A 14,854-nucleotide genomic window follows, 5' to 3' on the forward strand; every position below is an offset into this window, starting at 1 on the left:
TAAATAGGAAACTCCCAAACACTGATGGAAGCAGGTGAACAGAAGAAGCAAAGTGCAAACAAGTCACCAGTACCACCAGCAACCACCAGGGGAGCCCAAAAAGCGGATACACAACACTGCACATCTGCTACCTATTCAAATCAATATGGGATGGATATGCAGCACCCAGCTGCAGCCACTATTCCGCTGATCGAGGGGTACTGTGCAGCTCCACAACTGACCAGTTCTGGCTGCTGCCAACACTGGGAACAGCTGATCGGCAGTAGTGCTGGGTGTCATACCCCACCGATCAGACATTGATGGCCTCTCCTAAGGTTAGGCCAACATTGTTAACTGGTTGTCCAGTCAAAATCAATAAGTCTGCAGTCACACAGATTGACAATGTCACAATCAGAAATTGCTACAATATCACTGCTTGGCCGAATGAAGTGCTAGTGCGACTACCAGCTGGAACATGGCTGTGAAAAGTGCTCTCTTATGGCAACAGCAAGAACTGGAAGCTCCAATACTAAACTTACCAATTAGATGCTGCTATTCCGCACTAGCTCCATAAAAGAAAACGCAGCACCTTGTATAATACATAGGGTGAGGATCTCTACACTACCAAGGTCATGGGGCTACTCAGCATTTTTTAGACAAAAATGTGGAGGAAAATGGGGGGTGCATCTTATAGTCCGGATGTACTGGCTCTGGTGGGGAGGTGAGGGAGTGGCAGTGCGTCACAGAGGCAGGAGCCGTCTGCTGTGGCTAACGCCTGTGCCCGCTGCTAAAGAAAAATGAATATTCACTGCATTCCATGCCTTTGGGGGGTGGGAGGCAATGAATATTCATTTCTCTTAAATAGCATCCTGTTATGATTGGCCCGCATCCCCGTCCTGGTATGCATGGCTCCATCCTTATCCTGGTATGATTGGCCCTCACCCACATCCTAGTATGCATGGCCCCATTCGAAAACCTTAAAGCAAACAAACCATTACACTTAACTTCCTGGCGCTCCATCGCAGCATCTTGTTCCGATGCTAGCAGCTGTTTTATACTTGTAAGGTAAGTGTAATGTTTTTTCTTTTTTTAAATGTATTCGGATGGGGAAATGCATACCAGTATGGGGATGGTGGCCTATCATACCAGGATAAGGATGGGGCCAACCATACTAGGTGAAGGACGGGGCCCTGCATACCAGGATAGGGATGGGACCATGCATAACAGGACGAGATGGGGGCCCTGCATACCAGGATAGTGATGAAGGTGACCACTCCTGCCAGGATAGGGATAAGAGGGACTATTCCTACAGGATAAAGATGAGGGGGCCATACCTAACAGGTTAGAGATACGGGGGACATGCATACCAGGATAGGGATGAAGGAGCGATGCATACCAGCATGGGGATGAGGGGACCATGCATACCAGGATAGGGATGAAGGGGTCATGTGTATCAGAATGGGGATGAGGGGGACCATACATACCAGGATAGGGGATATTAAGTAAAGAATTGACCACATTTTGCTTCAATTTTTTTCCTAATTTCCTCCTCTAAAACCTAGGTGCATCTTATTGTCCGGTGAGTCTTATAGTCCGAAAAATACGGTATATTACATGTGGAGAAGGAGTTGCAGGTTTCAATGCTGCTGCCTGATGTCCAAGTGTAGGATACCTAGACAAATACTAACAGGACCAGTGATGTGTCCACCTAGGATTTGGTGGAGATTCTGGAGAAAATAAAAAAACGTTCTCCCCTATATCCAGTGACATGTTTTTTCAGGACTTGCTTCTCTTCATCAAACTGGAAATTTAAATAAAGGAGAACTTTTTATTACAAAACATGTCTCCACAGTGAAGCTTCTGTGGGTATTCAGCTAGGCAAAAGAAAGTGCATTTTGTTCAAAATCACAATCTTCTTCAGTAACAGGAAGATTTATACATCTGTTTCATTAACTGACTTTAAAGAAGACCAAATGTTAGTAAGACATCATATATAAATAATGCTATGTTTTACTAGTCTAAATAACATAATTATAAAAAAAATGGGGCAATATTTTTATTACAGAGTACAATATTATACCCCTAAATTAATGTATTACAATGTATTATGCTTTAGCCAAAATGTATTAGGCATATGGGAATGGCAAGCTTTTGTTAGAGAACCTCAGCGGTGGACACAGACAGAATAGGGCCCCTGGGCAAGAACAGTATATGGGCCCTTTGCAATCCAATAGCTCAGAAGGCACAATTCCACTTACACTGGGGGTGTTAGTGGCCCCCCTTACTTCTTGGGACCCGATGCGGCAGCACAGGTTGTACCAATGGTGTATCCGCCCCCGGGGAACCTCGTATGTCCATCAGACCCTTAACTATCACCCTGCACGTCACATGATGGTTCATGGGAATTACCCACTCCACATACTACTACAGGATGGGAAGAAGTTATTAACACGATACTGACGGTATATGTTATTATGTTGTTGTGCTTATTAAAAAATAGACAAATCCTAGGATAAAACAATGAGCAAATACCCTGCACTAAGCAAGTTAATAGTAATAGTATATGTAAATAAGAAAGGGTACTTGGTTGACACTATATAACGGCATGGTTCCCCTTTTTGGGCTGTGCATCTAGTTTATATAGTGTTCCATGGTCAGGTGTAAAACAGTCAGGTCTGGATCCTGCTCTGTCCCCCATCTATTGAGGCCGGCTGGCACATAGAGAGGTGAAATACTAGAGATCCTCATCCTGATTACACTTTGTTGAGGTGGGATTGTTTTTACGCTTTTTTGATCAAAGTAGTGTATCCTGAGTTATTATATGTACTATTACTATTTACTTATTACTTACTTAATGACTTCCTATAGGGTATATGCTCATTTTGTTTTTATCCCAGGTTTTGTCTGTTAATGATCAGTGTGAATGTGAACCTGCAGGTTGCACTTATACCAACAGGTGTGCCGGCCCATTTTTTCGGTTTTATTATAAAATAAGTACTAATCACTTTCATTTACATAATCTGCAATAATGAATGACAGATCATATTTTATCAGGCTTGTGATCATTACAGTAACCTTCACAAAAAAAACAAAGGCTGCTTTATTTGTGTTAATCACTTGTCATTCCTGATGGCGCATTAGAGAAGTCAGATATTCCTATAAATTACCACCTTTATGTAACAACACAAACATACCGAAGGTTCCTACCAGCAATGACACATTCACCTACCACTTCCTGACATTGTGTACTTTTCAAGTGACACCTTGATCTTTTGAGCTTGCGTTTTCCTACTTCCTCTACATCACAAATGTCTCTTATATACAGATGCATTGCAGCATTGCATGATTTGATTCTATGCAAAATAACCTGATGGAAAACATGATACACCTCACATACACAAGGAACCTGGTCGTCAGGTGTCTATGCAAACATTCTATTCTTCATTCAGAGAATAATAATAAAAAATAAAAAAATAAAAAATCAGACAGTTTACATGAAACATTTACAAATACAGTATATGTTATATTCCAGACTTGCATCTATGACATGCTCCCAAATTAAAATGGATGTTTGTGGAACTTGAAACTTTTTTAAGGGGAATCTCTCACCCCCTGGGACACTTTTGATCTATCACTATTGGCATACAGGTAATAGAATAGTTGAACCAGTCTTACCTTTATGCCTCATAGCTGCGGTCTAGATGTTGGAAAAAGCAGTTTTAATGTTTTATGTTAATGCACACCCCGAAGCCTGGAAGAAATCTCTGCCTCCTCTCTTAATTACAATAGCACCCCCCACACATGCACACCACACTGACCTGCGGTGCTGTAATCCTGCGCATGCACTTGTGTGGGTATGTGAACCTTATCTGCCCTTCTCTTTGCAGAGTCTTCATCGATCTTCTGCGCAGGCGAGTCACTGCGTAGTAGCAGATCACATGTGTATGGCAAGCTTTACCCCACCTGTCTGGACCACCCCTGGGTGAGTATAATCTAACCTCTTTTTCTCATCTTTCAGGTTACATCGGGGGCTTATCTACAGCATTCCAGAATGCTGTAGATAAGCCCCTGATGCTGGTGGGCTTAGCTCACCTTCCATTTTGGGGGTGACAGGTTCCCTTTAAAAGGAACACTGGTTATACTTCCAGGAAGTGGCAGAAAGACGATGTGTGGGAACTGCGGCTGTCTGACTGGCAGTAATGATTTTGTCACCAATCAGAAGCAGTGTTTGTCACACTGCCATCATGCACATGACAGCGCGACAAACATCCAGTGTTCGAGGGGCCAAACAAGAACAGTAACACAGGTGTTCGGTACGGACGCCAAACTTTACTGTTCAGGGTTGCCCATCTCAACTTGTCAGTCCACAGAGTATTCTCCCAAATGTCTTTGGGATCATCAACATGTTTTCTGGCAAATGTGCTAAATCTTTATGTTATTATTGTTCCGCAGTGGTTTTCATCTTGGAACTCTGCCATGCAGGCCAATTTTGGCCAGTCTCTTTCATATGGTGGAGTCATAAACATTGACTTTAACTGAGGGTAGTGAGGTCTGCAGGTCTTTGGATGTTGTTGCAGAGTCTTTTGTGACCTATTGGAGCAGTCACTCCTGGGAAGGTTCACCACTGTTCCATGTTTTCACAGTTTGTGGATAATAGCTCTCACTGTGGTTTGCTGTAGTCCCAAAGCTTTAGAAATGGCTTTATGACATTTTCAAGACTGATAGATCTCAATTACCGTATATACTCGAGTATAAGCCGAGATTTTCAGCCCAAATTTTTGGGCTGAAAGTGCCCCCTCGGCTTATACTCGAGTCATGATCGGTGGTGGGGTCGGCGGGTGAGCACTGTCATATACTTACCTAGTCCCGGCGATCCTGGCGCTCCCCCTGCCTGTTACACGGTCTCCGGGTGCAGCAGCCTCTTCCCCTGAGCGGTCACGTGGGACCGCTCATTAGAGAAATGAATAGGCTGCTCCACCCCCCATAGGGGCGGAGCCGCATAATTCATTTCTCTAATCAGCGGTGCCGGTGACCGCTGACAGAGGAAGAGGCTGCGGCACCGAAGACAGGCAGGGGGAAGGAGCGGGACGCCGGGAGCAGGTAAGTATCGCATATTCACCTATCCTGGTTCCACACGCCGGGCGTCGCGCCATCTTCCCGGCGTCTCTCTCTCCGCTCTGACTGTTCAGGCAGAGGGCGCGATGACGCATATAGTGTGCGCGCCGCCCTCTGCCTGATCAGTCAGTGCAGGGAGACGCCGGGAAGATGGCGCCGAGGAGCTGCAAGACAGGTGAGTATGTGTTTTATTTTTTTTTATTGCAGCAGCAGCTATGGGGCAATAATGGACGGTGCAGAGCACTGTATGGTACAGCTATGGGGCAGAGCACTGTATGGTACAGCTATGGGGCAGAGCACTATATGGCACAGCTATGGGGCAGAGCACTATATGGCACAGCTATGGGGCAGAGCACTATATGGCACAGCTATGGGGCAGAGCACTATATGGCACAGCTATGGGGCAGAGCACTATATGGCACAGCTATGGGGCAGAGCACTATATGGCACAGCTGTGGGGCAGAGCACTATATGGCACAGCTGTGGGGCAGAGCACTATATGGCACAGCTATGGGGCAGAGCACTATATGGCACAGCTATGGGGCAGAGCACTATATGGCACAGCTATGGGGCAGAGCACTATATGGCACAGCTATGGGGCAGAGCACTATATGGCACAGCTATGGGGCAGAGCACTATATGGCACAGCTATGGGGCAGAGCACTATATGGCACAGCTATGGGGCAGAGCACTATATGGCACAGCTATGGGGCAGAGCACTATATGGCACAGCTATGGGGCAGAGCACTATATGGCACAGCTATGGGGCAGAGCACTATATGGCACAGCTATGGGGCAGAGCACTATATGGCACAGCAATGGGGCAGAGCACTATATGGCACAGCTATGGGGCAATGGTGCAGAGCATTATATATATGGCACAGCTATGGGGCAACGGTGCAGAGCACTATATGGCACAGCTATGGGGCAATGGTGCAGAGCATTATATATGTGGCACAGCTATGGGGCAACGGTGCAGAGCATTGTATATATGGCACAGCTTTATGTGGAGCATCTATGGGGCCATAATGAACGGTGCAGAGCATTATATGTGGCACATCTTTATGTGGAGCATCTATGGGGCCATAATGAACGGTATGGAGCATCTATTTTTAATTTTGAAATTCACCGGTACCTGCTGCATTTTTCCCCCTAGGCTTATACTCGAGTCAATAAGTTTTCCCAGTTTTTTGTGGCAAAATTAGGGGGGTCGGCTTATACTCGGGTCGGCTTATACTCGAGTATATACGGTACTTTGTTTCTTTTTCGTTCCAGAATTTGTTTGGATTGCGGCATGATATCTATGGACATGGATAAGGTGTCTTAAAGACGCCTCTCCATTACTAATCCATTGGCTTGATGTCACAGGACAATACAAAGGTGACATCAACCCCACAAATATTGCCCCACTTGCCACAGGGTAAGTGGGAAGATCCGGGCAAAGCGCAAGAATTGGCTCATCTAATAGATGTGCCTTTCCTGGGCGGCTGCAAGCAGCCAATTTTAGGCTGGGGTGAGCCAATATCTATGGCCCCTTACAAGCCTGAGAATACCAGCCCCCTGCTGTCTGCTTTAGCGAGGCTGGTTGTTAAAAATGGGGGGCTACACCATTTGTTTTTTTCATTATTTATTTAAATAATTCAAAGAACAACATGGGGACCCCCTATTCTTCATAACCAGCTTTGCTGAAGCTGACAGCTGAGGGTTGCAGCCCCCAGCTGTGAGCTTTGCCTGGCTGGTAATCAAAAATACAGGGGAACTCACGTTTTTTATTATTATTATTAGTTATTTAGAGCGCAGGTGCCGGCTGATGAATACTCCTATCAGCCGCTCCTGCTCTCACTGTTATTAGAGGCAGCAGTAGTCCCATCAGTCGACAACAGTGACCGGAGGTAAACTTTATAGCTCCGATTACAGCTGCGGACTCACACTATTTGATTTTACCGCCGTTCAGAAGCGGTGTTTGCAGCGCAGCAAACACTGTATGTTCGGTTCCAAAGGATAGGTCATCAATATTAAAGTAGTGGACAATTGCCTTAAGTTATGACGTTAGTCAATGACAATTATCCCAGACAAAACCTTATATTTGGTTTATATTGGAAGCATATGAAATTAATACATGTAGAGAAAATAAAAAGCATTCATGCATCTTTTGGTTCCCTCTGCTTTTAGTAACACTGAAAATTGTAAAGTATTTTCAATCACTGCTTCAATCTTGGAGCTTTTTACTTTTTTATTTTCACATAGGAATGAAGAATGTTGAGATTGGAGAAACGTAGGTGTTCTTTTCTTGATGCTTGCTAGTTTCTTAGATGCCAGTAGCAATTATATTAAGAGAAGCTCCACGGGGGAAGAAAGTATTATTAGGACCTGCAGGTTTCCTCTATGGAAGTTGGTTTAAGTTAATTACATTTTAATTGAAAGTGAAGGTGGTTACACATGCTGAAAAGCAGCACAAATGCACCAATTTTAGTTGAAAAAAGAGCTATAATGAAAAATTCGGGTAAACACATTCAGAATGTGGGCACATAAAAAAGGGGTAAATAACTGAGCAACAGACATAATGCAATAACTGAAAAAACAAGGACTCCAAAGGGAAACTACAAGCTTGAACATACAATTAGGTCCAGAAATATTTGGACAGTGACACAGTCATATAAGCAATATGGGCTCAAAGTTCAGACTCTGAGCTTTCATATGAGGGTATTCACATACTAATGGATGTGAGGGTTTAAAGGGAACAAAATTGTGCACAGTAACCTACAGACTCTGTCAGGTCGGCGCCATTATACTGAATAAAATGATACCTTGGTTGATGAAATCCTTCTTGTGGTTGTTTAATCTTTAATTTCCCTTTGGCCTGTGGGGGGTCTTCATGTGGTGCACAGTGACCTGCCACCTCGTTATCATGATGAATATTATATGTACGTATGGGGAAAAAAAACTTCTGCAGGCGCCAGCCTGCGTTGCAGCATGAAAGCATGTGTACTATGTATGTAATTATTATGGTTGCGGTTATCCTGATATTAAAAAAAAAAAAAAACATTTGAGAATGGCGCCTACCGTGCCAGCGCAGTAGCAGCTATAGATGTATATAGAGGTGATCCGATAGCTGCTATTGCGCGAGCACCGCCATCCTGGAGGAGAAATTTTTTTATTTTTTCTCTGCCTGTGCAATAGCAGTTATTGGATCACCTCTATATATACTGACAGATGCCACCTCGCAGGCGGCGCCATCTTGGATTAGGATTTTTGTTTTCCCTATCAAGATGGTCAGCCCCATTTTCAAATGGATTTTTGGGGGGAGAATATCAGGATAACCTCAAACATATTAATTAAATACACAATACATATGCAATTATGCTGCAGCGCAGGTGCCACGGCTTGCGCCCGCCTGCAGAATGTTTTTTTTTTCCTGTATGTATATGATATTCATTATTATTATACCGGTCAGCAATCTTCAATATGAAAAGCTAATCAGAGCACCCCCCCCACAGACTGCCCCAGAGCGCAAGCATATCATTAATTCAAAACTGAAAATAAAGATTAAACATCAACCACAAGACGGATTTCCTCAACCAAAGTATCATTTTAATCTGTATGATGGTGCCGACCTGACAGTGTCTGTGAGTTACTGTGCACAATCCTGCTGACAGGTTCCCTTTAAGAATTCCCACTCTTTAATATGTAGCTGCTTCTACATTTTACTTACTAATTGGACAATTATCTCAAAAGCTCTTTAATGGGCTGCATGGGCTATTTCATCATTAATCCTTTATAAATTAAGCATATAAAAGGCCTGGAACAGATTCCAGGTATGGCATTTGCAAGCCGTTGCTGTGAACCCACAACATGTAGCCAAAGAAGCTCTCAATGGAAGAGTGCACTGGTGAGCTTGGGAACTCAAAAAGGCCTGGACATCCACGGTAGACAACAGTGGCAGATGACTGCAAAATCCTTTCGATGGTAAAGAAAAAAACCTTCACAACATTCACCCAAGTGAAGAATACTCTCCAGGAAGTGTTTCAGTATCTAAGTCTACCATAAAGAGAATATATCTTGAGAGCAAATATACAGGGTTCACCACAAGGTGCAAACCATTAATAAGCCTTAAAAACAGAAAAGCAAGACTAGACTTTTGACAAAAAATGTATGGAGAAGACATGGAATGGCTCATGATCCAAAGCACACCACATCCTCTGTAAAACATGGTGGAGGCAGTGTGGTGGCATCTTCATGCATGGTACTCGATCACTAGTGTTTATTGATATACTTTATGCTCAGATTCACCCAAATGTAGGAAGTTTGATTGAAAGGCGCTTCACAGTACAGATGGACAAACACTCAAAAGACAGTGCAAAAGCAACCCAGGAGTTGAAGGCAAAGAAGTGGAATATTCTGCAGTGGCCGAGTCAATCACCAGCTATCAACCCCATCGAGCATGCACTTCACATGCTTAAGACCCACAAACAAGCGACAAATGGTCAGCCGTAGTAAACGCCTGGCAAAAAATCACAAAGGAGGAAACTCAGCAGTGGGTGATGTCCATGGCTTCCAGACATCAGGCCGTCATACCTGCAAAGGATTATCTACAAAATATTAAAACTAACTTTACCATAAATAAAATGTTCATGTCTAATTACTTTTTAGCCCCGAGACCGCCGCAGAATCGCCCGACTCCTGCTGCCGCCACAGTATTTGTAAGTGTATTCAGTCTATAAGACACACACCCATTTTCCCCAAAAAATTTTTTGGGAAAAAAGTGCGTCTTATAGTCTGAAAAATATGGTAAATAAGCCCAAACAAGATCTCTTTTCTCGGAATATGTTCACGCAATGGCCTTGATTCATCAAAAATGGCGATTTTATTTCACACCTCTTCATGAATCTGGCAAGTCTGAGTGGTGTGCTTCTCTATGCACTGTGCCAGACATCTTACTATAGTCTATGGAAGAGTGGTGTCATCACACCCCCACCGCAACCTTGTCCTGGACCAACTCTTCCAATTTTTGCGGAGCTGGAAAAAAAATGGCATTAGAACGACAAAAAGTCAGATCATTTTTGTGCAACTCAAGAGTTGCACAAAAATTTATGACTTTTCAAACCAATTGACACCAGAATTCTGGGGAAATTGATATGATGAACAGTGGTCTATGTGTTTTTCTTCAAAATGCTTTTTTAAGCATACAAACATACAGTCTTTATTGACACTAGAAATGTGGCATGAACAGAGGCTAAGGCCTAAGATGGGTTTACACACACAAATTTCTGGCCCATTAGATCAATCTTATTGATGACAAATTAGAGAAAAATTTGCAGGTTTGAACCAATTCTTATCTTTCTACTTTATCTGATTATTCTTTAAAAAAAAAAAAAAATTAACAGTGATTCCCTGAAATTTGTATTCTCTATCGTGATTGGCAGATACATTTTTACACACGCCAAAGCAGTTTTCTGGCAGGAGATAGATGTCAATCAGATATAATGGCTATTTTCACACAAATTTAGATTAGTATCAGATGGAATGGGCAGAAAATGGTCTCATATCTGTAATGTTCATAGGGGCATTTAGGGTGCTTTTACATGCAAAATTGTCGGCTGACCATATTTAGGGAAAGTATCATCATTAAATTACCTTTTTCATTGGCATTTTAATAGAATTTTTTTTAAGCTTTGTTATTTTGTTTCTATTTTTTATATCACTAATTACATAAAAATGCCAGATGTCTTCCAAACGTCCACTGTGCCTAATACTTAAGCTTCCAACTCTTTTCAGTAGCCACATGGGTGTAAACAGCACATACCGATGCTGAACCTATTGATCTGTATATAGTATTTTCTGGGCATGCACGGATATGCTCCAAGGTCACTGAGGAAAAAGGAGGAGCAGATGAGGTCTGATATCAATTATTCCGAATTGTCAATCATGTGTTATCTACGGTGTATGGATGTGTTACCTTTGATTATATTTTCTGTGAATTATATGGTTTAAAGGGACTTTGTCAACACAGAATGACTGTTCAAACCAAGTTCTGCCCTTCATTTACATGCACCTTCCGGCCTGTGCCTGTTTTCCCAACAATCTCCACCCCCTCATCTTTGATTGACAGCTCTGATTTCGTAGACCCAGAGAAGGGAGAAGATCCAAGCAGGTGAGAAGGTGTAGGTAAATGATTGGCCACTCTGTGAAGCACCAAGTGCCTGTCGCTCTGTGCTGCCAGAGTCCCTTGTAACAGAACAATCGTTATTTTTTCTATGGGGCTATAGGGATCTTCCAGGAGAATACGTGATAAAACAGCATTCTACTGTTTAATCCACTGCCACTCCAGTACATATGGTCCTGTGGTGGGCAGACAATCTTTTTTTAACTTGGCCAGTCTTACGCACTTTCCTATAGGGTGGTTCATAGCTGTGCTTGTTTCCCATTTTTCCACACGGCTGAATACAAGGGGGTACTCAAAATACGATGGTGCTAATGCATACAAAATTTTCCCTATCGAGAACTGTGTAGTGCAAATGGACGTCATATTTACAATAAAACACATGAGAGGATGTTTAGGAAGAACGGCAGCAAAAATATTTTTCTTTCGATGGTTATGTTCAAGGCAACAGGCTGTTTACCAGCATACCTATAACATTGGTCATCCAACCTAGTGAGCCTATAACCACACATGTGTGAGCTAAACAATGTCACGGTCACCAGAAATTGGAGAATTAAACTAAAGACTAATACTTCACAGTTAATTCACTTGTGAGCAAAGACATGCAAACAAATACATGTGTGATTCTAGCTGTAGCCTGCTAGAGAAAAAAAAATGCTGCTGTACTCAAATAAAAGCAACATTTATGCTGTGGACCCTACTGATCCCTTTTTCACAGAAACGTATTTAGGAAAACATTTCTAAGAATCACAGAAAGAAAACAGTCTGTGAATACTGGCTCAAAGGGTTAATCCAAACTTTAGAAACTATTCCCTCTCCTTAATCAACCATTAACCGGACACCCCATAGGCGTGGAGCGCATATTCATTACTTTAATGAGCGGTAGTACGTGACCACTCAGCACAGGAAGGAAGACCAGAAGGAAGATGCTGGCGCAGAGATGCAGAGACTGATATGCAGCGCCAGGAGGGTGAGTAGGACTTGGGGAGGGTGAGCCATGCGATATTCACCTGTCCCGTTCCACCGCCAGGCTGTGTCTTCCTGGTCCTCTGGCTGTGATGTTCAGGTCAGAGGGCGCGATGATGTGGTTAGTGCGAGCCCTCTGCCTGAACAGTCACTGCAGAGAGCCGGCGATGCTGAACAGCAGCGGGCAGCGATGAGAGGCGAGTATGTCATTTTTTTTAATTTTATTTTTTTATTCACAGCAGCAGCAGCATAATATGGGGCATAATTTAATATGGAGCATCTTATGGGGCCAGCATTATATAGGGCGTATTTTAATATTGAGCATCTTATGGGGCCATCATTAACATTTGTGCAGCATTATATGGGGCATAATTTAATATGGAGCATCTTATGGGGCCATCATTAACATTTGTGCAGCATTATATGGGGCAGATTTTAATATGGAGTATCTTATGGGGCCCAACATGAACTTTATGGAGCATTATATGGGGTGTATTTTTTATGGAGCATCTTATGGGGCTCCTGATTCAATATGGATATTCAAAAACATTTAACCTACTGATGTTTCAATTAATTTTACTTTTATTGGTATCTATTTTTATTTTTGAAATTTGTCAGCAGCTGCTACATTTCCCACCCTAAGCTTATACTCGAGTCATTAAGTTTTCCCAGTTTTTTTGTGGCAAAATTAGGAGCTTCGGCTTATACTCGGGTCGGCTACGAGTACGTATATACTCGTGTGTAAGCCAAGTTTTTCAGCACTTTTTTTGTGCTGAAAACGCCACCCTTTGCTTATACACGAGTCACGGTACAGAAAGACGGTGGGGGAGGGGGGGCGGCGGAGCATCATACTCACCTACCTGCGCACCCTCGGTGCTGGCACTGCACCTCGTTCCGGCCACCGGACGCGTCTCCCATAGGCGGAGTGCATTTTTTTATCACCTTAATGAGTGGTACCATGTGACCGCTGAGCACAGGAAGAGCTGCAGGCAGGCGCCGGCGCCCGGAACGAGATAGAGTGCTAGCACCCAGGGCTTTTTTTTTTTCAATAGGAAACATGCACACAGAGATAGGGGATAAGGAGGCATACATACAGGGACGGGACGTGGAAGCCATGTATACATGCACTGAACGGGAGAGACATGCAGACAGGGACAGAACGGCGAGGCATTCATACCAGGACAGGGAAGGAGAAGGCATGCCTACAGGGACTGAACAGGGTGGGCATGCAGAAAGGGGCAGGGACGGGGAGGCATTCATACCAGGACAGGGAAGGGGGAGGTATGCAGACAATGACAGGGACAGGGTAGGCATGCAGACAGGGATGGGGAGGCATTCACACCAGGACAGGACAGGGGTGCCATGCATAGCAGGACAGGGAAGAGGGGACAATGTATACTCGGCTTATACTTGAGTCAATAAGCTTACCCAGTTTTCCATGGCAAAAGTAGCTGCCTCGGCTTATACTCGGGTCGGCTTACACTTGAGTATATAGGGTATATATGTATGAGGTGATAACTATCTGTCATAATGCTAAGGACTGTTTTTAAAAAGGCCACACAAAAAACAACCATCTATTGGGCAAGTAAATCCAAATGAAAGCAAAACTGTCTCAAACAGCTGAGACAAGTGAACAATGCAAATCCTGGCTTGAAAGGAAATGGATGAGACAGCATGAATCAAAAACAGTTGAAATATTTAAACACCTGGAATGTTGTCTTCAGGAGAAAGGATGAGACAGGCTAAATCAAGGGATGCAAAAACATCAACATCAGTACTGTAATCTTCAGAAGAAACGGATGAGACAGACGGAATCAAAGGCAGCTGAAAAATCTGAACACTGGGAATTTTGGCTTCAGAAGCGGATGAGTCAGGCTGCATAAAGAGAAGCTGAAACATCGGAACACTTGGGGATGTTGTCTTCAGGAGAAACGGATGGGACAGATTGGATCAAAGGCAGCTGAAAAATCTTAACTACAAGAATGTCGTCTGCATGAGAAACGGATGAGACAGGCTGAACGAAGGGATGCGGTAACATCTGAACACAGGGGAAAGTCGTCACAATGACCGCATACGCATATGCAACTTTTGCAAAGACGTAAGCAGGTCGACTTTGAGTTTGGAAGCGTTTCACTACGACCCAATTCAGGACTATAGGTCACATCTGAAAGTCATAATAGGCAAAACGGATGTTATATGCAAACATTGCCAAGCAAAAAAGTTTGGAATTTGGAATTTCCTGGTATGTGCTGTTCAAATGGCAAAGTCAGTTGGCAACCTATAAGTCTACCTCACGAACTACTTCTTCCATATGAAAAACACTGTTTACCAAAAAGCACTACATTAGGCAGCTGTGTATATGTAAATCCAGCTTATATTTTTGTCTGTTAACCACTGATACGTTACACTGAGTGTAAGGGGGGAAGGGTTGCACTATGCTGTCCCCCTATTAATTTTTTTATGTGTTTTTGAAAGGAGAGTACATTTTAATATTTAGCAAAAATTTGTTCAAAAAGTAGTTGTTGTTCACCTCTGTGTTATAACAAATTTGTAAAATTAAATCACTGTTAACATCAAACTAACAGAAAAGAAGAGTTGAAAAAAACTAATTTTAAGGCTGTGTGCACACGTTGC

At 43.2% G+C, this 14,854-nt stretch overlaps 1 protein-coding gene across 1 annotated transcript in view; it reads right to left on the reverse strand.

The window, feature by feature from the left end:
- The window catches only part of CBLB (Cbl proto-oncogene B), a 232,258-nt gene that overhangs the window by 135,088 nt on the left and 82,316 nt on the right, over nucleotides 1-14,854 (reverse strand). The gene's annotated exons all lie outside the window — the stretch shown is intronic.

The sequence above is a fragment of the Ranitomeya variabilis genome, chromosome 3, assembly GCF_051348905.1.
Source record: "Ranitomeya variabilis isolate aRanVar5 chromosome 3, aRanVar5.hap1, whole genome shotgun sequence".
NCBI lineage: Eukaryota > Metazoa > Chordata > Amphibia > Anura > Dendrobatidae > Ranitomeya > Ranitomeya variabilis.